The following is a 24,990-nucleotide window of genomic DNA, read 5'->3' on the forward strand; positions in this document are numbered from 1 at the left end:
TCTTCTAGGTCTTCCATGTGGGTACAGGGGCCCAAGGACTTGTCCATCTTCTACTGCTTTCCCAGGCCACAGCAGAGAGCTTGATTGGAAGTGGAGCAGCCAAGATAGAACCGGCACCCATATGGGATGCTGGCACTTTAGGCCAGGGCATTAACCTGCTGCACCACAATGCCAGCCCCTCCAAATGCTATTATTAGAACAGACTGAAAATAGTAAGAGGAAGAGTTCTGTTAAATTATAAATATTTTCTAAGAGTTAAACCTCTTAACAAGAAAGTTATTTTTTGAGATGAACACTTCACTGTATAAAAGTTTGCTACAAGAAGAATGTGGATCTTGGAAGATTGTGGTCTCAGGACATAGAAGTTCATTTATACTATCTTTGTAATGAAGGCATGAATTCAATAATGTCAAAATATCCTTTGAATCTAAATTTCAATACAGTTAGAATATATGTACTCCAATTGTGAGATCCCGCCTCCATTCTCTAGCGCCTTAAGTGGGTATGTAAGACAAAGCACCCTGGTGGGTGAGGGGATAAATACATGCTGGCTATTTAAGAAAGAGCATTTCAAGTATCTGAAGGCATGAAACCAAAGACAGTGTGATCTCAAAATCCTTAAAGCAAGTCTAAGCTGGTGCCGCGGCTCACTAGGCTAATCCTCTGCCTTGCGGCGCTGGCACACTGGGTTCTAGTCCCAGTCAGGGCGCTGAATTCTGTCCCAGTTGCACCTCTTCCAGGCCAGCTCTCTGCTGTGGCCAGGGAGTGCAGTGGAGGATGGCCCAAGTGCTTGGGCCCTGCACCCCATGGGAGACCAGGATAAGTACCTGGCTCCAGCCATCGGATCAGCGCGGTGTGCCAGCCGCAGTGCGCCAGCTGTGGCGGCCATTGGAGGGTGAACCAACGGCAAAGGAAGACCTTTCTCTCTGTCTCTCTTTCTCACTGTCCACTCTGCCTGTCAATAAATAAATAAATAAATAAAAATAAAGCAAGTCTAGAATATGTTTTATCTTTTTATTTAAAGATTTATTTATTTATTTATTTATTTGAAAGGCAGAATTACAGAGGTAGAGGCAGAGAAAGAGAGAGAAGTCTTCCATCTGCTGGTTCACTCCCCAGATGGCCACAAGGGCTTTAGCTGGGCTGATCCGAAGCCAGGAGCCTGGAGCTTCATCCAGGTCTTCCACGTGGGTGCAGGGGCCCAAGCACTTGGACCATCTTCCACTGCTTTCCCAGGCCATAGCAGAGATCTGGGTTACAAGTGGTACAGCCAGGATTTGAACCAGCACCCATATGAGATGCTGACATGGTAGGTGGCAGCTTTACTAGCTATGCCACAGTGCAGACCCTGACATTTTATCTTTGAAAGGTCAGATTTACACTATCCATTATGATTCATGAAAGGATATAAAATGATTATTTTTTTCTAGTATCTATTGAATGTGAATCATAAGATTAGTTGCTGCATCTAGTCTCAGAAATTGATTCAAAGGGTTACTTATGCTTTCAGGACATAATCCTCTGAAACAGTTCTAGCATGAGTTTTTGCTATTGCAAGCTGTCTATTATTTGGTTTTCTGTCAACCAGACAAGATGTCAAGTCATGTTTCCTTGCTTCAAATTGCTGCATATTATCTATCCCCTGGTGAACTTCTTTTCCACATGTTCATATTTAAGTACGGATAGAGGTGAATACATAAAGTTGAATGCCTGAATTGTTTTTAAAAGGCCAATTCAGAATATTTTTAAAAGTATTTTAGTGTGTCAAATGTGAATTGACACACAGTGTTTTGCTCACAGCAAGCTGAAAAATCCTTGGAATATGAACTTTTTATATGACTTAGTAACTAACAATTCAAAAGTGTAAACCTGACTGTTTTATAATGAATGTTTTTGGAAACACATTTGAAATCTATTCTTTACCCAACAAGTTTGGAAATGAACATCCTGGGCATTATCTTTTTTTTCACTTGGTAAGCATAGCTGCAGACAACATTTACACTTGCCCAGAGAGTTTCTTTGTTGATAAAACTACCCTCTTTTCTTATAAGAGAGTGGTGTTTTTGAATAGAAGCCCTAAAATGGTTTTAATCTGCTTTCTTATAATGCTGGAGTTTATCATTAGTACTCGTTATCTGTTTATTTGACAAAGATGTCACTTGCGTTGGGGTAAATAATTTCACATTTTTAAAAGAATACATAGTTCTCAATTTCTCAGAGTAATGTAGAAAAACCAAATCATGGATTAACTAAATAATGTATGAGAATATGCAGATTGGTTTTGTCTCCAAGATGGTAGAATAGGGAGGGAGCTCACTGAGAGTCCAGGAAAAGATAGTTTAATAAAAGTGGAGATACTGTAGTCTCAGGGAAGAGTTAGGGAAAAAACAGCAGAGGGAATTCTTCCAGAATTAGAGGGACACGGTGGACCTATGTGGACAGCATGGGCACCCATGGCTTGGGAGCCCAGCTGCCGAGAGAGTTTCTGCTCCAGCACTGGAAAGGGAGGTGAGATGAAACCACAGTAGCCTTAGACACTGGCAGAAAAGCAGCAGGAAGATTCTAGAGGGAATGAGGCATAAAGCCCTGTGGGGGAAAGTACACCAGCCTAAAAGAGGAGATAAAAAAATAAAAGGGACTGGTATGGACACGATTCTCTCTCCACTCACCTTACAAAGGCAAGTGAGACAACAGAGCAGGTGCCATTTTGGACATATGTAACAGCTGTACCAGCTTGGGGCTGTGCTCGCCCTCAGGCAAACAGAAAAACCTGACTATGGTGGGGAGAAACAACAGGAGACTAAGACCTAGTGAATGTGTGGAGCTTATGAACTGGGACTGAGGAAAAAAAAAACAGGGTGTGTGGGAGAACTCATGCTGTGGCTGAAATATGAGTCGTCTCTGTGGGAGACACCACAAATTTGGGCAGCCTTGACTACCCAGTGAGAGATATTGCAGGGGAATCTGAGCTTACACAGAGGACTGCACAGATCCTTTGTGTGGTTCATGGGACAGAGCAGACCCACTGAGGCTAGCGCTCAGGCACTGATTGTCATTGAGGAGAAGAGCTCAGTTGAGTGGAATAACTTCCCTTCTAAATAAAAAGAAAGAGAGAGAGAGAGAGAAGATTTACCATGCCAAACCTGGGTGTGGCACTTTTGGCGCACCCTTAACCCTGAAGAACTAAACAGAGCTCTCTGGCCATACCCACACCAAGCTTCTAGAGATTCACCAAAAGCAGACAGTCCACTTAATCTAGAGTCATAATATAATGAAAAAATCCACCAAATTGAAAAATAAAAAGAAGAAACCAAAGAATATCTCCACAATACCAAACAACAAATGCAGAAACCGAGGAAACAAGAAAAAGGAGACATTATGATGCACCCAAATGAACATAACACTACTATACAAGATTATGAAGATGACGAGATAGAAGAAATGCAAGATACAGATTTCAAAAAGTTTATGATAAGAACATATAGAAGTTATCAAAACCAAATGCATGAACTACAGAAATACATATGGGACAGGACAGAAAATCTCTCTTATGAAAATGAAATCTTAAGGAGGATACAAAATGAAATGAGGAATTTAGTAGAACATGAAATTGAGATATTAGAGAAACCAAAATAAAATGAAGAATTCTATAGAACAAATGAAAAAACTTCTGTGAGGCAGAAGAGAGAATATCGGAATTAGAATACAGAGAACAAAAAAGTATAAAGTCAAACCAAAGAAAAGAAGAGGAAATTAGAAATCTAAAAAATATTGTTGGGAATCTACAGGATATTATTAAAAAAAACCAATATTCAGGTTCTAGGAGTTCCTGAAGGTATGGAGAAAAAGAAAGGATTAGAAGGCCTTTTTAGTGAGATACTAGCAGAAAACTCCCCGGGTTTGGAGAAGGACAAAGACATCCAAGTACAGGAAGCACATAGAACCCCAAATTAACATGACCAAAAGAGATCCTCACCACGACACATTGTAATCAAACTCACCACAGTGAAACGGAAAGAAAAGATTCTAAAATGTGCAAGAGAGAAATGTCAGATTACTCTCAGAGGATCTCCCATTAGACTCATGGCAGACTTCTCATCAGAAAACCTACAGGCTAGGAGGGAATGGCGAGACATAGCCCAGGTGCTAAGAGAGAAAAACTGTCAGCCCAGAATATTATATCCTGCAAAGCTATCATTTGTGAATGAAGGTGAAATAAAGACCTTTCATAGCAAACAGAAATTGAAAGAATTTGTCACCACTCATCCAGCCTTGCAAAAGATGCTTAAAGATGTGTTACAGAAACACAAAAACATGACCATCAATATGAAAGAAGGTAAAGGAAGAAAATCTCTCAGTAAAAGATCACAGGAAGTTAAAAGCATATATTAGAAATATCTTTGGGAAAATGGCAGGGCAAAGTCATTACTTATCAATAGTCACACTGAATGTAACTGGCCTCAACTCTCCAGTTAAAAGGCACAGACTGGCTGAATGGGTTAAGGTAAAAAGCCCATCTATTTGCTGCTTACAAGAAATAACACCTTTCCAACAAAGATGCATGCAGACTGAAAGTGAAAGGTTGGAAAAAGATATCCCATGCCAACAGAAACCAAAAATGAGCTGGCGTAGCCATCTTAATATCAGAGAAAGTAAACTTTAACACAAAAACTGTTAAGGGAGACAAAGAGAGGTACTATATAATGATTAAGGGATCAATTCAACAGGAAGATGTAACTATTATAAGCATATATGCACCTAATTACAGGGCACTGGGTTATTTAAAAGATATGTTAAGAAAATTAAAGGGAGACTTAGACTCCAATACAATAGTACTGGGGGACTTCAATACTCCACTTCTGGCAGATAGAAGATAAACAAGGAAACAGGACATTTAATAAACACTATAGTCCAAATGGATCTAACAGATATCTACAGAACTTTTCATCCTACACTTAAATAATACAATTCTTCTCAGCAGTACATGGAACCTACTCTAGGATTGACCACATACTAGGCCATAAAGCAAGTCTCAGCTAATTCAAAAGAATTGGAATCATACAATGCAGCTTCTCAAACCAATGTGGAATGAAGCTTGGAAGTTAGCAACTCAGGAAACCCTAAAGCATATGCAAACAAATGGAGACTGAACAACATGCTCCTGAATGAACATTGGGTCATAGAAGAAATCAAGAGAGAAATCAAAAACTTTCTGGAAGTAAATGAAGACAACAACACAACATATCAAAACTTATGGGATACAGCAAAAGCAGTGTTAAGAGGAAAGTTTACAGCAATAGGTGCCTATATCAAGAAATTGGAAAGACACCAAATAGATGAGCTTTCAATGCATCTCCAGGATCTAGAAAAACTGTGGCAAACCAGACCCAAATCTAGTAGGAGAAGAGAAATAATTAAAATCGGAGAAGAAATCAACAGAATTGAATCAAAAAAAAATTACAAAAGATCAGCCAAATGAAGAGCTGGTTTTTTGAAAAAATAAACAAAATTGACACCCCATTGGCCCAACTAACTAAAAAAAAGAAGAGAAAAGACCCAAGTCAATAAAATCAGAGATGAAAAAGAGAATGTAACAACAGACACAACGGAAATAAATAGAATCATCAGAAATTACTACAAAGAGTTGTATGCCAGCAAACAAGGAAATCTATCAGAAATGGATAGATTTCTGGACACATACAACCTACCTAAATTGAACCACGAAGACATAGAGAAACTAAAGAAACTCATAACAGAGTCAGAAATTGAATCAGTAATACAGGCCCTTCCAACAAAGAAAAGCCCAGGACTGGATGGATTCACTGCTGAATTCTACCAGACAGAAGAAGAATTAACTATAAATCTTCTCAAACTATTCAGAACAATCTAAAAAGAGGGAATCCCCCATAATTTTTTCTAAGGAGCCAGCATCACCTTAATTCCTAAACCTGAAAAAGATGCAGCAGAGAAAGAGAATTACAGACCAATATCCCTGATGAACATGATGCAAAAATCTTTCAATAAAATTCTGGCCAATGGAATGCAACAACACATCAGAAAGATCATCCACCCAGACCAAGTGGGATTTATCCCTGGTATGCAGGGATCATTCAGTATTCACAAATCAATCAATGTGATACACCACATTAACAAACTGAAGAGAAGCCAAATGATTATCTCAATAGATGCACAGAAAGCATTTGATAAAATGCAACACCCTTTCACATTAAAAACTCTAAGCAAACTGGGAATAGAAGGAACATTCCTCAATACAATCAAAGCAATTTATGAAAAACCCATGGCCAGTATCCTATTGAATGGGGAAGCATTTCCACTGAGATCAGGTACCAGACAGGGATGCTCACTCTCACCACTGCTATTCAATATAGTATGGGAATTTTAACCAGAGCCATTAGGCAAGAAAAAGAAATGAAAGGGATACAAATTGGGAAGGAAGAAGTCAAACTATCCCTCTTGGCAAAAAAGAAAAAAAAAGACCTAAATGAAATATCTCTGCGAGTGAGATCCCAGTAGAAAGAACGGGCCAACAAAGAAGGAGGTACCTTTCTCTTAAGGAAGGAGAGAACTTCCACTTTGACTATGACCTTGTCTAAATAAGATTAGAGTCAGCAAACTCAAAATGCTTCCATAGCCTTGGCAATTCATGACAAGAGCCTAGGGTGATTACTGACGCCATAAACAAGAGTATCAATTTGTTAAGTCAACAACAGGAGTTACTCTGCACTTACTCCTCATGTAGGATCTCTGTCCTTATGTATTGTACAATGTGAATTAATGCTATAACTAGTACTCAAACAGTATTTTACACTTTATGTTTCTGTGTGGGTGCAAACTGTTGAAATCTTTACTTAATATATACAAATTGATCCTATGTATATAAAGATAATTGAAAATGAATCTTGATGTGAATGGAATGGGAGAGCGAGTGGGAGAAGGGGGGGTTGCAGGTAGGAGGGAAGTTATGGGGAGGAAAAAGCCATTGTAATCCATGGACTGTACTTTGGAAATTTATATTTACTAAATAAAAGTTAAAAAAATTATTTAAAGGTATCAATTAAAGAGTAAATTAAATAATGCTTCTCCACTTTGCCATACAAATAGACTCATGTAGCAGTAAGTCAGTGTCAGATTTAAAGAAAAAATACATCCTAGCAGCAGCCATTAGCTGGCAAAGTTATGACACACAATTGCTGATTTTGCATCTTGAAGAGCCCCAGCATGACATATTGAATAACATTGTAGTTGACTAGTTTCACTTGTCCTTGCTCCCCTTCAGGTGTCTCCATCCCAGGGTGCTACTTCCTTATGTTCATAATTTGCTCTGTGTCTGGTTCTTGCTCGTATTAGCTGTCAATTGATTTCTCCTAAGAGATTGATTTTCTGGTAATTATAAAAGGGAAAGTGAATGGAAAGTTACTGGAGTAGACCACAGCCTTGGCTTATGCTAATGTTCTGTGCCTTGGTATTATTAACTACAGATTGAGAGAGATGTATTAGTCTCTAATAGTTAAAATAAAGCTCTAGTGTTATTACAACTTAGATTATTTCACAAAATTCCTTCCATCATGAGTTTTTCCATAGTTATTTGACTTTAGTAGTGGAAGTTTTATGACTTCTAATGGCAATGACTATAAGGGAAGGCTACCCGGAAAAAAACCATTATGAAAAAAGGTGGAGGCTGTCAGAGGATTTTCTGAAAGAAATCCTCTGTGAAGATCAAGCATAACATTACGTTATCTTGCACTTATTTCTTTCTCAATTTTTTTTTTCAGATTTATCTATTTACTTCCTTACTACTACTCATTCCTCCCTACTTTCCCTCCTTGTGCTATTTCCCTCATTAAGACTTTCTAGCACTAAATTTAAATTCTGGTCTCTATTTTTAACCCTTTACAATCTGTTGTACATAACATTGAATAATTTTTCTAGACTGGGATATTACCCATGTGACACCTCTGTTCAAAAATTTTTGAAACCTTCTTATTGTCTACAAAATCTAACATTATTAAGCCAATATTAAGTCTTTAAGCAATCTTCACACTTAATTTATGATCCCAGGCTTATTGCTATCTTTGTCAAACTGCTAGGCACTGAATGTATCATATACTCTATTAACTTACCTTTTCTGGTAGTGTTTGCTCTATGTAGATTATTATTTCATTCCCCTAATTTCTTTTCTAGATATTATTTTGAATCACAGCACAGCTGCCTCTGCTGTGATCCATTACCTGGCTGTATTAATATTTAACAGCACTTTATTTTTATGTATGTTATAAATTAGGATTCATTCTATCTTCTGTTTTATTTTTTTTTGTCTCAATCTCCCTAATGACTGTTTAAACTCTGAGGGCACAGCCTAAGATTATTATTCATCTACAAATTCCCCAGTGTTCTTTGCCTATGCAGGCAAAGGTCTTCAATAAATATTTTTTGGACTACATTCTCCAGAAGAATGAAAAAAGTGGCTACAGGAAAAAACAGTGACTTGTTTGATAAGTGTTGTGATAGTAATGGTCTTGGTGAATAAAATGCAGCTTGCATTGGGCACAAGGGGTTATACGAATGGGATAGCACATGAGGGAATGAGAGAAGGTGAGGTAAGCAGAGAAGAGTCTCGACTAGTTCAGGAAATGGCAAGAGCATAAGCAAGATTGTAAACAACACCTCAGGCAAGTGAGATGAGGAGAACAAAACCATCTTTTCTGCACAAAGGGTCTAGTTAACTGTGGAGAGAAAACAGTTCTTTCGGCCACATACTAGTACTGACAACTTTTAGTTTTCAGAATATGTTAAGGTATGTCTGTCTCCTGAAGGAGAGAGTAAAGTGAGGTTCAGTGAGGCTTCAGAAGAAAGTGGGCAAGTATTGAAGAGATGATATTTTTAATATAAGGGGAAACAGACTAAGAAAACTGAAGTATCTTTCCATCTAATTTAAGAGGAAAATAACATGACACACTCAGGGTGTTCATGTTTGAGAATTTCACTCTGTTGATAATATATAGATTGGAAGTCTGATGTATTTCTTCTAAGGCTCATACATTCTCCTTCTAATGATCCTAGAATTCCTCATGTTCAAAGAGTGCTTAGAAAATGAGAATAGATAGGTGTCCAAGATGACGGAACAGGGAATGATATACTGCTCTAGGCTAGAGGTAAATAGTTAAACAAGAAAAAAAAAGTGGAAGACGTACATTCTCAGGGGAGAGTAAGAGAGAAAACCACAGTGGACATTCTACAGAAGTGAGAGGAATGCCATGGATGGAAATGGAAGGTGCAGACATGCAGCATGAGCACAGACACAAAACATGACCCCAGCAGCTGAGAGCCAGGGAAAGCGCCAGCTTTGGAGAGTGAGGTGAGATCAGAAGGCTGCAGCCCATGCCACTGGTCATATAGTCAGTGGGAGAGCTCTGAGTGAGTCCAGCCTGAAGCTCTAAGTGGAATATGATACCTGCTGGCCCAGCGAAAAGCAGAGGCAGGTTCCCTCTCCCCATCCTCCCCACAACAGCATCTGGCAACTGGCTGAGAGGATGGTCACCAATTTAGGTATAAGCAGCAGCTGTGGAAGCTCTTGAATATCCCAAGCAACCGAGAGGGACAAGACACCATCTTGTCAGCAGTAATGGCACTGGCAGCTTGGGTGTTTGCACCCAACAGGCAGGGAGAAGCCAATATTGTGAAGTAAGTAGGGGCTGTGGCTGGCAGCTTTTGTGCACATGTGTAAAATCTGCATTGCACACTGATTTTGAGTTTGTCTGGGAGAATTGACAGATGTCTGTGCACCCACATATGATTGCAAAGTGTCCCCAGGATCTCAACATATTACAGGTTCTGGGGCTCAAACCACCTAGGTGGAGCACCCACAGGCAGCTGTCTCAGGGTATGTCTCTGTCTCTCTGTAGACAGGACAGGCCATTGGGGCATAGTGGATTGTCTGTGAGAGTCTTGTGTGCTGAGACTGTAGAAACTCTGTGACTACACAAGGAGGACATGGTATAGCTGTGTATCTGGGCAATCAATGTGAGTGGCTCCACAGGCTCAGATCTTCCTGATTGCCTAGGGTGAGTCATTGATATGGGATCCCTGCTCACGCTGAAGACTACACAGGTCCTATGTATAGTTCATACAGCTGTATAGATGAGTATTGCACCCACTGTAGGCTAACATCTGGACATTAATCACCTTGGATAGAGGAGGTGGGGGTGTGAATACACCAATAGAGGTACTCATACTGTTCTTTCTGCTAAGAAAAAGTTCTCCCATGCCCAACTTGGATGTCACCTGGAATACTCACCCCACCCTGGAGCACTAACCAGAGCCACCTGGCCACACCCAGAGCACACTTCTGGGTATTCACCGAAAGAGCAGATACTCCATTAAGCCACAGAGGCATAGTTCATTGATAAAAGCCAATAGAGGAAAAAAAACAGTAAGTAGTTCCACAAACGTCTAAAAATAAATGCAAAAATTCAAGAAACAATAAGTAAGGCAACCTGACCCCCCCAAAGGAACACAAAAACACTTCAATATTAGAATGTAAAGATGAAGAGATTGGACCGGCACTGCGGCTCACTAGGCTAATCCTCTGCCTTGCGGTGCCAGAACACCGGGTTCTAGTCCCGGTCGGGGCACTGGATTCTGTCCCGGTTACCCCTCTTCCAGGCCAGCTCTCTGCTGTGGCCCGGGAGTGCAGTGGAGGATGGCCCAAATGCTTGGGCCCTGCACCCCATGGGAGACCAGGAGAAGCACCTGGCTCCTGCCATCGGATCAGTGGGGTGCGCCAGCTGCAGTGCGCTGGCTGCGGCGGCCATTGGAAGGTGAACCAATGGCAAAGGAAGACCTTTCTCTCTGTCTGTCTGTCTGTCTGTCTGTCTCTCTCTCTCTCACTATTCCACTCTGCCTGTCAAAAAAAAATATTAAGAGATTGATGAAATTCCTGAAATTGAGTTCAAAATTGATAGAATTACTGAGGAGCAATGAGAAGCAAATTCACAACTCAAAAAAATCAATACATGACATGAGTGAAAGATGTTCCCCTGAATTTGATGTTTTGAAGAGAAATCAAAATGAAATATTAGAAATGAAGAATTCAATATGTCAAATAAAAATGCAGTGTAAAGCCTTATCTGGCTTGGTGAGGCAGAAGAAAGAATATCTGAACTAGAAGACAAATCTTTGAAATTTTTCAGACAGAAAAGAAGAAGAAGAAGTTTAAAAAAATTTAAAACTGCATGGGAGGTTTATGGGATTCTATCAAATGACCCAGCATATGGGTCTTTTAAAATATTTTTTAAGGAATACAAATTTTATTAGTACAACTTTAGAAATATAGTTATTCCACCCCCCTCCCGCACACACTCCCACTGCTTCTCCTCCTCCCTTTTCCCTTACCAGTCCCATTCTGCATTAAGATTCATTTCCAATTAAGTTTGTTTTATTGTTTTTTTAAAGATTTATTTATTTAATTGAAAGTCAGAGTTACACAGAGAGAGGAGAGGCGCAGAGAGAGAGAGAGAGAGATGTCTTCTATCCAAAGGTTCATTCCTCAGTTGGGCACAAGGGCTGGAGCTGGGCTGATCCGAAGCCAGGAGCCAGGAGCTTCTTCCGGGCCACCCACGTGGGTGCAGGGGCCAAGGACTTGGGCCATCTTCTGCTTTCCCAGGACATAGCAAAGAGTGGGATCAGAAGAGGAGCAGCCGGGACTAGAACTGGTGCTCATATGGGATGCTGGTGCTTCAGGCCAGGGCATTAACCCACTGGCTACAGTGCTGGCCCCTCAATTAACTTTGTACACAGAAGATCAACTCTATACTAAGCAAAGATTTCAACAATTTGCACACACACACACACACAAACTGAGAACTAGTTTTACAGTCAACTCTTATAATACAAGTCATTGAGGACATCTACATTCACTTGCTGGTTATTGGGCATGGACACGAGTTGGCACAGCTGTTATGTATATCCAAAATGGTGCCTGCTCTATCAGCTTGTTATAGGATGCCATTGTAAAGCAATGGGGGAGAGAGAAAAGTGTCCCTTCTTTTTTTTTCCCCTCCAGTTTCAAGTACACTATTACCCATGGGGCTCCAAGCCAGGTTCCCTCTAGGCTCTTCCTTCAGCTTTATCACCAGTGGCTTGGGCTACTGTAGTGTGGTCTCACCTCACTTTCCAGCTCTGGTGCATAGATTCTCAGTTGCTGATGTCCTGAGATGTGGGCAGCCACACCCTACACATCGGTCCACCATCTCCCTCTAATTTGCATAGAATTTCCTTTGTCATTTTCTCCCTGACTCTTCCCTGAGACTGCAATCTCAACTTTTTTTTAAACTATCTTCTCCTAGAGTAGAGCAGCAAGCTCCCTCCCTATTCTGCCATCTTGGAACTCCAATTCATAGGGGTCTTAGGAGTTCCTGAAGGTGTGAAAAGAAAATGGATTAGAAGGTCTATTCAATGAAATAGTTACAGCAAATTCCCCTAATATGGAGAAAGAAAGGGGACATCCAAGTACATGAGGCTCATAGAACTCCTTATAGACATGACCACTTCTTGTTTTTTAAATATTGTTATCCAAATTTAATATATTTCATATATACAAATTTAGGAAGATATTGACACTTCCCTCCCAACCCCAACCCCTGCCTCCTGCCCATGCTCCAACATTTCCCTCTTTAGCAAGGTCAAAAGTGCTTGCCCCACTCCTTAGAAATGAATTGGAAAGGAATTAGTCAAATTATCCCTATTTGCAGATGACATGATTCTATTATTTGGTTCCTTTCAATTTCTCCATGTAGGCACCAATAGTTGTAAACATCCATTTTAATATTGCTTTTGCCATGCCCCATTACTTTCGACATGATATATTGTTGTCTTCATTTGTTTCCAGAAATTTTTGATTTCACTGTTCATTCAAGACCATGATGTTCATTCTCCATGTGTTTGTATGTGATCTAGAGATTCTTGAGTTGTTGATTACTCCATTGTGGTCCAAGAAGATGCATGGTATGATTTCAATGCTTTTTGAATTTGCTGAGATTTGTTTTATGGCCTCTATCATGTGGACTATTCTAGAGAAAGTTCCATGCACTGGTGAAAAGAATGTGTATTCTGCCACTGTGGGGTGAAAAGTTCTGTAGATAACTGTTAGGTCCATTTGATCTATAGCATGAATTAGCTCTGTTGTTTCATTGCTGATTTTTTGTCTGGTTGATCTGTCCATTACTGAAAGTGGGTTATTGAAGTCCCCTGTTACTATTGTATTGGAATCTATGTCTCCCTTTAGATCTGTTAGCATTTCTTTTAAATACTCTGTTTCCTGTAATAGGGTGTATATACATTCATTATAGTCAAATCTTCCTGTTGAAATGTTTCCTTAATCATTACATGGTGTCCTTCTTTGTTGGTTTTAATAATTTTTAGATTAAAGTATATTTTGTCTGATATTATGATGGCAACATCATTTCTTTTTTGGTTTCTGTTAACATGGAATAGCTTTTTCTATCCTTTCACTTTCAATTTGCATGTATCTTTGTTGTTGAGATGTGTTTCTTGTAGGCAGCAAATAAATGGGTCTTGTTTTTTAATCCATTCAGCCAGTCTGTATCTTTTAACTAGATAGTAAGGCCATTTGCATTCAGGGTGACTCTTGATAAGTAATGACTTGGCCCTGCCGTGTTTGCATAAATATTCATATTATTTACTTGTGATTTCTCTTGCACTTCTATTACAGAATTTTCTGCCTTCTCATTCTTTCATAATGATGGCTATCTTTCTGTGGTTTTGTATGTAGCACATCCTTAAGCTTGTTTGGTAATGCTGGATGGGTCGCAACCAATTCTTTCAATTTCTGTTTGTTATGGAATGTCTTTATTTCATCTTCATTCATAAATGAGAGTTTTTCAGGGTACAGAATTCTGGGTCAACAGTTTTTCTTTTTCTGTTAAGACCTGGAGTATATATTGACATTCCCTTTGAGCCTGCAATTTTGTTTTGAGAAGTTAGCCATGAGGGTAATTGGAGATCCTCTGAAAGTAATCTGGCATTTTTCTGATGCACATTTTAGAATCTTCTCTTTATGTTTTGCTGTGTAAAGTTTTACTACAATGTGTTATGGTGAAGATCTTCCTTGTTCATTTCTGTTAGGAGTTCTATGTGCTTTCTCTACTTAGACCTCCCTTTCTCTCTCCAAACTGGGGAATTTTTCTGTAATTATGTCACTAAATAAGCCTGTTAGTCCATTCTCACTTTCCACACCTTCAGGAACTCCTTAAATGCAAATTTTGGGGCATTCAATAGTATCCCATGAATCTCCAACACCGTTTTTAAGTTTTCTATTTTCTTCTTCATTTTCTTTAGTCTACCTGTAAGATTTCTAAAGATTTGTCTTCTAGTACTGACATTTTTTCTTCTGCTTCACCAAGTCTGCTGTTACAGCTTTCCACCACATTTTTTATTTGATCTACTGAATTATTCATTTCTAATATTTCATTTTGATTTATTTTTCTTTAAATCTCAATTTCAGGGGAAAAATTTCATTCATATCATGTATGATTTTCTTAAGTTCATAGACTTGCTTCTGATTGCTTTTGAGTAATCCTATGATTAACTTTTTAATTCCATTCCTGACATTTCCTCCATGTCTTCATATTCACAGTCTAATACTGAAATGTTGCTGCATTCCTTTTCGGGGGAGGGGGAGTATCATGGTGTATTCCTTATTCTTGTTTCTTGGACTTTCTGCATTTGTTTTTTAGGCATTTGTGGAGCTGATTTTGTTTTATTCCTTAGATCTATGCCTCTGTGGCTTTGTTTAATGCCTGTATTTTCAGTGAATACCAAGAGACGTGTGGTGGTAGTGTCCAGGAAACTCTGGACAGTGCTTCTGGGTGGGGTTTGTATACAGGGTAACACCCACATTGGACATTATAGATCTTAATACCTAGTCATACCCTGCACCTTTATAGGTAACCTTGAGTCCCCACAAATCTCAGTACACAAGATTCCCAACATTGCTGGATCCAGAGACTTCCCTCTGCCCCACTAGCCCATCCACTCAACAGAGAGTCAGGTGTTCCCCAAGACAACTCTGCCTAGGCATCTTGAACCCAGAGGCTGCAGGTGCCTCACCATCCTGCATGGTTGCCCAGCCACCTCCCATCCAGATTCAAAGTCAATGGGGGCTGTGATTGTTCCCTCTGCTAGAATATGTGGATCACAAGTATACACAAGAGTCGCTGGCTGAATGCTATATCACCATGGGTTGATGCAGTCCAGCCTCATCTCCATCTCCAAACTGCTGCCTGCTCTGGCTCTAGCTGCTGCAACTGTATTCATGTTGTGTAGTGTGCCTTCACCCTCCACACAGGTCCATAGCATTTCTCTTCCTCTTGTAGTACCTCAACTGTTTTTCTCTCCAATTCTGGCCTGACAGTACAGTTCCTACAGCTCTTTCCTTACTGTATATCCCAGTCTAGTGTGGCATGTCACTTCCTAATCTGTTATCTTGGAATTAAGTGAAAAAGAACTTCTAAAATTCATCCCATTCATAATAGCTACAACAAATTAAATACCATGGAATCAACTTAACCAAGGAAGTCCAAGAGCTCTGCAATGAAAATCACAAAACATTAAAGGAGAAGACATAGAAGGCACAAAAAAATGGAAAAATTTTCCATGGTCATGGATCAGAACAATCAATATCAAAATGAACACACTATTTTTTTAAAAAAATATTTATTTATTTATTTGTTTGAAAGGCAGAGTTATCCAGAGAGAGAGAGAAAGAGAGAGAGCGAGAGAGAGAGAGAGAGGTCTTCCATCTGATGGTTCACTTCCTAGATGGTCACAACAGCTGGAGCTGAGCCAATCCAAAGCCAGGAACCAGGAACTTCTTCCAGGTCTCCCATGCAGGTGCAGGAGCCCAAGGGCTTGTGCCATCATTTATTGCTTTCCCAGGCCATAGAAGAGAGCTGGATTGAAGAGGAGCAGCTGGAACTTGAACTGGAGCCCATATGGGATGCTGGCACTGCAGGTGGCAACTTTATCTGCTATGCCACAGTACTGGCCCCTGTACATACTATGGAAATCAATTTACAGATCCAGTGTGATCCCAATCAAAAATAACAGCCATATTCTTCCTAAGTCTAGAAAAATGATGCTGAAATTCATATGGAAACATGAGGCGCCGAATAGATAGAGTAATCTTATACAATAAAACCAAAGCTAGCAGCATCGTAATATAAGAATTCAAGACATTCTACAGGGCAGTTTTAATCAAAACAGCCTGGTACTGGCCAGAATGTGGGGGAAAATTTATTCTAATCCACTGTTGATGGGAATGTAAACTGTTGTAGCCATGATGAAAGACAGTTTGGAGTTACTTCAGAAACCTGAAAATAGATCTGTATGACCCAGTAGCCCCACTTCTCAGAATTTACCAAAGGGAAATGAAGTCAGCATATTTGAGAGTTATCTGTACCCTGATGTTCATTGTGGTTCAATTCATCATAGCTAAGATATGGAATCAAGCCAAATGTCCATCAACTGATAACTAGATAAAGAAATTATGGTATATATACACTAAGGAATACTACTCAGCAGTAAAAAATAAATGAAATACTGTCACTTGCAATAAAATGGAAGCAGCTGGAAATGATTATACTTAATGAAATTAGTCAGTCCCCCAAAACACATACCATATGTTTTTCCTGATCTGTGGTAACTAATAGGGTACCTAAAATGTTAATAATTGGAGTGAAATGGACATGTTGATATTTGATGATCATTTACAAACATTGTCTCTACTCTTGGGGAATAATACATTATTTTTCATACTAATTGTTCAACTCTTTACTTAGTGTAGGTTAATCTTATGGATATAACATAAACTGAAAATAGATTTTTGTAAAAATGTGAACTATTTCCTATTTTGTGAAAATAGGAGAGGAAGGAGGAAGAAGTGTAGGAGCAAAGGCAGGGGAGAATGTAGGGTTAGAAGTATCCTATGTTCCTAAGTCTGTATATATGAAATACTTGAAATTTTTATACTTTAAATAAAATTTAAAAAAGAAAACAAGAATGCCAAGACAACTTACTGTACCTTGTCCCACATTAATGGGTGATAGGTTCTTGTGCAACAGCTAGCCTTGTCATTCACTGAAGAAATGTAGAGTGCCTACCATGTATTGGATTCTGTGTGAGCAAAACAAGACAAGACTGTACTTTGAGGAAGTGTAGAATCTAGGAGGAGTGGCATATATCAGTCTCACATTCAACAGGTAAATAAATAATTACAAATGTGCTAAGTGTCACAGTATATAATGACATCAGAATATTCTGATCTCATCAGATAATGCTTAGGCTGTTTCACCATTTAGTAATTTCATTGGCAAGTTATATTACTGAATAATTAAATGCTTGGTTACTAAGTTTTATATTTGGAAAAATGGGAAAATATGTAGTAATTGATAGAGTTCTTAAAATGTCACATGACATATGGTAAACAATAAATTTTGGTGATTGTCATAGTCCATTTGGACTGTTATGAAAATTTGTTATATATACTGGCTAGCTTATAAATAATAGATATTTGTGTCTCATAGTTGTAGAGACTGGAATTTCAAGCTAAGGCAGACTCAGGGTCTGGTAAAGCCATCTATTTGTGGTTTATCGCAAACTGCTTTTTGTGTTCCCATGGTGGGAAGGGTGAGGAATCTCTCTCGGACCTTTTTATAAGGGCACCAATCTCATTCATGGGAGCTCTGCCTCATGAACTAATCACGTCCAGAGTCCCACCTCCTAATACTTTCACCTTAGGGTTAAAGATTTCAACAAAGAAATTTTGTTGAGACCTAAAACGTTCAGAGCACAGCAGTTATTATATTATTTTTATTATTATTATAGTGAATCAGCCCAATCATAGCAGTTATTCCCTTTTAGTCATCAAGGAGAATCATATTCTCCTGCTCCTTTTAAGCAGCTTCTATTGTTTGATGTCACAAAAAATTCTGAAATAAATAGCACAAAAATAGTGAAACTTGATACTTTAGTTATGTTTTGATCATTTATTAATATAGTAACAAAAGCAAAAAAATAACCTTTTTGTTATTCATTCTCACACCTCATTCATCCATTCTTCCATCCATGTACCAAACATTCCCTGAGAAAATAAATTAGAAGCCAGAGGATTAAAAAGATAAATTATCATCAATTCCTTATCTGTCTCCCTGTCTACTAAGGCTGACAGACAAGTACACAAACAGCAGTGTCGTAGTGAGAAAAGTTACATAATTGAGAACTGTACGAAATATAGCTGAGGGACCAGTTCCACTCAAGTTTGATAAAAGAATTCAAATAAAAGAATTCAAATGACAGGCAGAAAATAGTGTCCTTCTATCCTTTTTCTTCTCTTATAAGTGTAGATCAAAATAAAAGAAAACCTCCTTTTCTCATCTGTAAGATAATGCACAGAGAGAATGATGAAAATTTCTTGTGGTACACTATTAATCACAGTGCAATTTTATTCAGGAAGTAAACATACTAATAACTAGATTTTCAACTTATGATTGACTGTAGCAGTCACTTATAGAGATTTTGGCAAGTTCACATTGCCGTTCATTTAGTTTTTCAGCTTACCTCTCTTATTTCCCCCATCTTACAAAGATAAGCTAATGATTCTCCTCATACCCTAGAATTATAGTTTTATATACTACTGCCTTTAAACTACCTTCTTGCTTTTTATTTTATTCTTGTTTTCCTCTCTAAAGCTTTATTGACAGTTTCATCTGCGGATCCTCTTCTCTTTATATTGCTTTAAACAAAACAGAAGAATGTCTGTTTTAAAAATATATCAGAATTATAAGTCATAGGAGTTGAGGAAAAAGAGTTCTAATAAGACACGTCTTTGACAAATTCAAATGTACATTATAGAAGGGAAGAGAAAGAGAGAAAAGACATTGACAGAACATTAAAGAGCAGAGCAAGGATAATGTAAGCTGTTTCTGCTGCATATTTCCTCTTACATCCATTTTGTAAAATTTCTACCTGCAGAATGTGAACTGACAACAGAAAGCTAGCATTTGTCAATTGACAAAAAAGAACTATGTTTAATTAATGTAGATTTATTTCAAAGGTAAATATTTGTATATTTCAAACGTAGATGAGTGGGGTAATACAATGAATGGATTTGCAAGTTTCATTATCTGAAAGGAAAAATGAATATGGTCCAGGTAAAGAAGATGGTGACATGGAAGTACAAAAAGAACAGATCATGAAGGAAAGTTTAAGTACTAAATTGTACAGAGTGGCCTATGATTTATCAAATTGAAGAGATGGGAAGGATAACAATGGTAATATCTTTTATTTTAAGACAGTGGAACAAGTGAAAAATGGGCAAAATAATGCTAGCATGCACCTTGCTATAAGATGACAAGCTACTTGTTAAAGTTCCTTCAAATGTCTATGGTATCAGTGAAACACCTTCCCAGAAAAGAGTAGACAAAGCAAGTAGCCTACTTGATGAAAGAGTCATGAATAAAGACTTTTGGAAGAGATGACACCAATGAAGGGAAAATGTATGAGCCACCTATAGTTAGAAAAACTGATCAAATCAAAGGTGAGAGAATGAGATATATAGCAATGGGGAAGAACAAAAAGGTATCTAATGAACCTGAGAATCATTAGTTTTTAAGTAAGTAAATAGTAGAATTAAAGAAGATGAAATATGAAGGGAATAGCAAAGTCTGAAATTGTGAAAAAATACAGACATTATAATCTTCTTGATTTCTAGTCCAATCAACAGCTGTTCCTTTGCTGGGACACCAGTTATGTCCTAGCAAAAGCTTGCTAAGATTCAACAGGGCCACTGAGTGAATCTTAATGGACACATCATTTAACATTTGTTTGAAATGTAAATATGGAAAATGTAGAAAGACTTTAGAATGAAATACTAATAGAAAATCATTGGGGATGAAAAGAAAAAGAATTCTGGGAGAGTATACACTGAAGAATTAATTGTAAACAGTAGGAAATGGAAATGAAGAATTAGGCAGAGGGGGGATTTTCAATGATTACTTTCATCACTTTTGTTTGAATTTTTATAATACAATATTATCATTTTTAAATTTAAAAATTAATAGAGCAGGCATTTTGATGCAACATATTAAGCTACTATTTGGGACACCTGCATCCCATTTCTGAGTGATGGTCAACTCCTGGATATCCTGCTTCGGATCCAGCTTCCTGCTAATGTGCCTGGGAAGACAGCAGATGATGACTGTAGCGCTTGGGTCTCTGCTGCTCATGTGGCAGCTCTGGGTGGAATTCCTGGCTACTTGCTTTGGCCTGGCCCAGTCCTGGCTGTTGTGAGCATTTCGGAAGTAAACAAGTAGATGGAAGATCTTTTGTTTCTGCCTCTCTGTCCCTCTGCCTTCCAAATAAATGAGTTGAAATAGTGTTTGCATATTTTTATTCAATAATTTTGTCACAACTTTGGCAGTTACTTGATTAAGTGATGAATAAATATATCCCCTATCACTACTTCCTTCTGTAAAAAAAAAAAAAAGAATTGAAGACAGTTGAGCATGAGAATAAATCAAACTATGATTTTTCTTCAGATTGTTGCTTTTTTTAAAAAAAAACCCTAGGGGTTAGAAAACTTGAATATTTTGCATTGCCACCTCTTTTACCACCTTCCCAGTTGTAGCACATGTTTTCTGTTGAAAATGTTGTGCAACATTTGTTGATATGAAGATAACCAGGATCTATTTACAGATTTTCTTATTCTGCAGGAATTCATTGCATGGACATTGATACAGTGGTTAAGACACCACTTGGGCGACATACACACCTTAGCAGTACAACTGGATTCGAGTCCCAGCTCCACTTTGTGAATCCAGCTTCTTGCTAATGCACACCCTGGCAGTAGTTAGTTAGTGTCCTGTCACTCATGTGGGAAGCCCCACTGAGTTCCTGGCTTCTGGCTTAGGCCTGGCAACACAACAGCTTTTGTAGGCATTTGGGTGTGAGCCAACAGATGGAAGTGAACCAGTTTGTCTCTCTTTAAAATAAATAAAATAAAAAATTATTTATTTAAAATGTATTTGTTTATTTGGAAGCCAGAGTTACAGAGAGAGGGAGACACACACACACACACACACACACACACACATGGATTTTCCTTTGGCTCGTTCACACCTGCAGTGGCTGTGGTTGGGCCAGGCTGAAGTCAGGAGACAGGATCTTAACGCAAATCTTGTAACTAGTATCCGGGTTTCCCTTGTCGGGTTGGTGGTAGGGGCTCAGGTACTTAGGCCATCTTCTGTTGCTTTTCCCAAGCCATTGTCAGGGAGGTAGATTGGAAGTGGATCAGCTGAGACACGAACTGACACCCATATGGGATGCTTGCTTTACCGACTAAGCCACAACACTGGCCCCAATTGAATAAAATTTAAAATAAATAAATAAATCTTGTCTAGGACAGAGTTTGGCCAACTATTTGTGCAAAAGTCCAGATAGTGAATGGTTTTGGTTTTTTTGCATCAGAAGGTCTCTATTAGACCTCCTCAGCTCTATAGATGCAGCACATAAGCATTTATGAACAGCATGTACAAGTATGGCTGTGTTCACATAAAACTTCTTTATAAAACAAAAATAGGTAATAGAGTGTATGCAGCCCATGAGCAGTTGTTTTCCCACTCATTCTATAACAATTTCTTTTCAGATTGACTGTAGAAGGCATTTTAATAGTGTATAATTTAATAGACATTATTTTAGTTAAAAGCAACTCACACAATTGTTTTTACAGATTGAGAGCAGGGACATGTAAGAGGTATCTTCTTTTCTTTCACAGGATAGTTTTACGCCAGTAAGTGGAAAACTTAATTGCATGCGTAATAATGAGGTTAAAGGGTCTAGTATACTAACTGTCAGCACTGAGCTATTACCACCGTGGCCTGCAGTTTTGACAAAATGTCATCGGTGGAGTATTGCATGACTAAATGCCCCTAACAACATTGGTGATGAAGTGTCAACAATAAGATGCTGTAGGAATAACTGTCCTACCGCAAAATGTTGCATTACAAGATGTTGCTGGGATGAAATGGTCAACAAAATGCCATCAGAACAAATAGATACAGACGCGCGCGTGCGCGCACACACACACACACACACACACACAAAACCAAGAATTCACAAAAATCACAAAGAAGTTTGGCTAATTTTCAGCCTAATTTATATTGATACGAATCCTTTGCACTCTTTAAATCAGAGACTGCTAACACATTTAAATGCCAAAAAGTTTTTTTTTTTTTTTTTCACCTTTTTTTTCTTTCTGGGACACTGCAGGTGGCCCCTTTCATCTCTGCACTTCAGACTGCGGAACGGTGCTGAGCAGGTGATCCTGGCTTCTCAGAGTCAAGAGAGCTAGTTCAGTCGCCTGTTGTACGTTCCCCATCTCGCCCACCTCCTTCCCAGTTGGAACAGTAAGTTCTGTGTGAAAGCTTCTGCAAATGATGACAAGAAGTAGAGTTCTCAGGGAAAGCAGCTGAGCTTTAATGCGAGTAAAACTGTTCCCAATGTAAAACACATTTGAAAATCTAAATGTGTGCCCCCGAAACCACATCAATAGAACCTTTAATGATCTTCAGAACCAGCCTTTTTTCTTCCAGTCAGTAGGAAGATTGTTTCAAATCTGTTTGTGCCTGAAGCACTTTTGATTGTGACAGTCTTCTCATTCATGGGCTAAACATGGCGTCCCACTGGAAGTGCCATCCAGGTTCACAGCGATACAGTGTGATATGAAAGTATAAACAGAAGTCGGAACTGCATTCCTCCTCTGAGATAACAAGTGCAACTAGATTTTCAGACCACCTATTATGCCATAAAAAAATAAAAGGAAAAGGAAAATAAGATCCACTCTTTGTCAGCTGCCTGATTCATGGGAATAACAATTACCAGGTCAACATGGAGCCCTTTAAATGACTGCTATTTGAAGAGTATCTTGATCCTTGCTCCTGGCCAGTTGTTAAAATTTTTCATAAGACAAATGCAGAGATATTAAAATCAGTATGAATTTTCTTTCTGCTTTTTGCAGATCGACTAACCATAAATGATTAAATCATGGCTCCTTTCTTAACCTGGCTTAGGTTTCTTCTTTTGCTTTGAGTATCTGCCTAAAAATAAGGGCTCAGTCATAGCTAATGATAAGGCTCCCCAACATGTATATTAAGATTTCAGAGTCTTGTAACCCTGCTTCTCATAGTAATGAGCTGCCTGGATAAAGTAACGCTGGTTTTCTGTATAGACAGATATACTCCACCCTCATTATAGAACTCTTTTCAAAAGCCAAGGATATTGAAAGTTATAACAGTAATGTCAGCCCTCATGATTAAATCATGAGGCACATGAGTTTTTCGTTTAAATTTGATGTTCTCATGATCTCAATATTTTTCATGCAAATCTTGTTATTTCTGCATCCTTTCACACTCCAGCTTAAATTGCTTGTCAATCGCCGTGCTTTTCTTGAGTGCAGCACTTCTGAGCTTCTCCAATATGATTTTATACATCTATTTATATCTACTTCTTTAGTATATTTTCCCTTAAAGAAGACATTGGTACAGCATTTGAAATCATATTTAATGAAGTCTTTTGAATTGAGAACAGTGACTTTGGTGGCCAAAGGAGAGGAGGCAAGAGAATTGATTTGGCCAGGAGACAGGCGTGGGAGGAACTGTAGCTTCAGAGAGGCAGAAACCCTTTTTAACTTTATTATTTATAGGATTTGGAAACGTTGCAAGGGTGCTTCTACTAGGGTTGATTAGAGCAAGGGCAAAGACATAGCCAACCAAAGCAACACCTTAAATAGAAAGGGTTAGTTAACAAAGAGGACATTTGAAAGAGTCATTATAAAATAACCCTTGAAATCTCCTATTTTTCAAGGTAACGCAATTTTTCAGAATCTAAAAGCCCTTTGGAATTTTTTAGTTAATTGTTCCTTCATTATTAACTGTTATTTTTTATTTTCATAATATCTCCTAGTATCATCTATTTTTGACCTTGGAAATCTAAGAGGAAAATGATCAGAAACAGATTTGCCTCAGTCCTATCAGTGTTCCAGATTACAAGACTTCCAGTATGGAGAGCCACAATAGCACAGGCAAGCTTTAGTCCCAGGTCGCACCTCGCCACCCCGCCTCCACTCCCACCAGTGCTCTAGCTTTTTATCTCACACGGGCGGGTGAGTATATCGTCATGTATCTTGTAAAATCAGCTGTGCCTGCACGGGGCTGGAATGTCACTGTTGTAACAAGACGTGCAATAATGTGCACTCATGTAGTTGAAGACATTTCTAATTGATTATACATTTATTTGCCACACCACCATTCTCCTTGGAATACTGCTGAAGAAAAAAAGTGTTTGAATAATCACGTTCTCTTTTACGGATTTCTGATGTTTGCTAATGAATACACTATGAAGCTTTATTTTTCAAATGTGTAACCTACTTATTGCTTTTTCCATGCATTTTTATATTCCAGAGGATCCTCTAGTGACAGAACATTTTCAATCATTACTTCTCTTTGGTGGAATCAATTACCTCCTGATAGATTCCCCTTCCAAGTTTAAAATTGCATTTAAAAACTCCTCTCTTTTCTGAATTCTAATTATGTGTACTTTGAACTCTAGATTCTTTTAGTGAATATTTGTTTATGAATCTTTCTGTAATTCAGAGACCTCACTAACAAATTTGTGGGCCAAGTGTAATATTCAACATATATGTGTAATTCCTTTGGGAAATTATACTTATTAAACAAAGATTTTACTTACTCTCAAAGAAAAGTCCAAAAACATAATCCAGATAAAGTAAAAATTGGGAAGTGAATCTGTACATTAGCCAAACTTTGTTCTGCCTGCATAATTTGTTTGAAGTCACATTTGAGGATATCAATATGAAATTGCTTATGATTCTCTCCCTCT

The 24,990-nt window shown here is 38.4% G+C and overlaps 1 long non-coding RNA gene across 1 annotated transcript in view; it reads left to right on the plus strand.

Annotated features, from left to right (window-relative positions):
* Positions 1-24,555, plus strand: part of LOC127482968 (uncharacterized) — a 36,582-nt gene extending 12,027 nt beyond the window's left edge. Inside the window, exons 2-3 of the long non-coding RNA XR_007908960.2 lie at positions 22,363-22,499; positions 24,055-24,555. This is a non-coding gene — a long non-coding RNA (uncharacterized lncRNA). The remainder of the gene's footprint in view (positions 1-22,362; positions 22,500-24,054) is intronic.
* The last annotated feature ends 435 nt before the right edge of the window (positions 24,556-24,990 follow it).

This window comes from Oryctolagus cuniculus, chromosome 4 (genome assembly GCF_964237555.1).
Source record: "Oryctolagus cuniculus chromosome 4, mOryCun1.1, whole genome shotgun sequence".
Taxonomy (NCBI): domain Eukaryota; kingdom Metazoa; phylum Chordata; class Mammalia; order Lagomorpha; family Leporidae; genus Oryctolagus; species Oryctolagus cuniculus.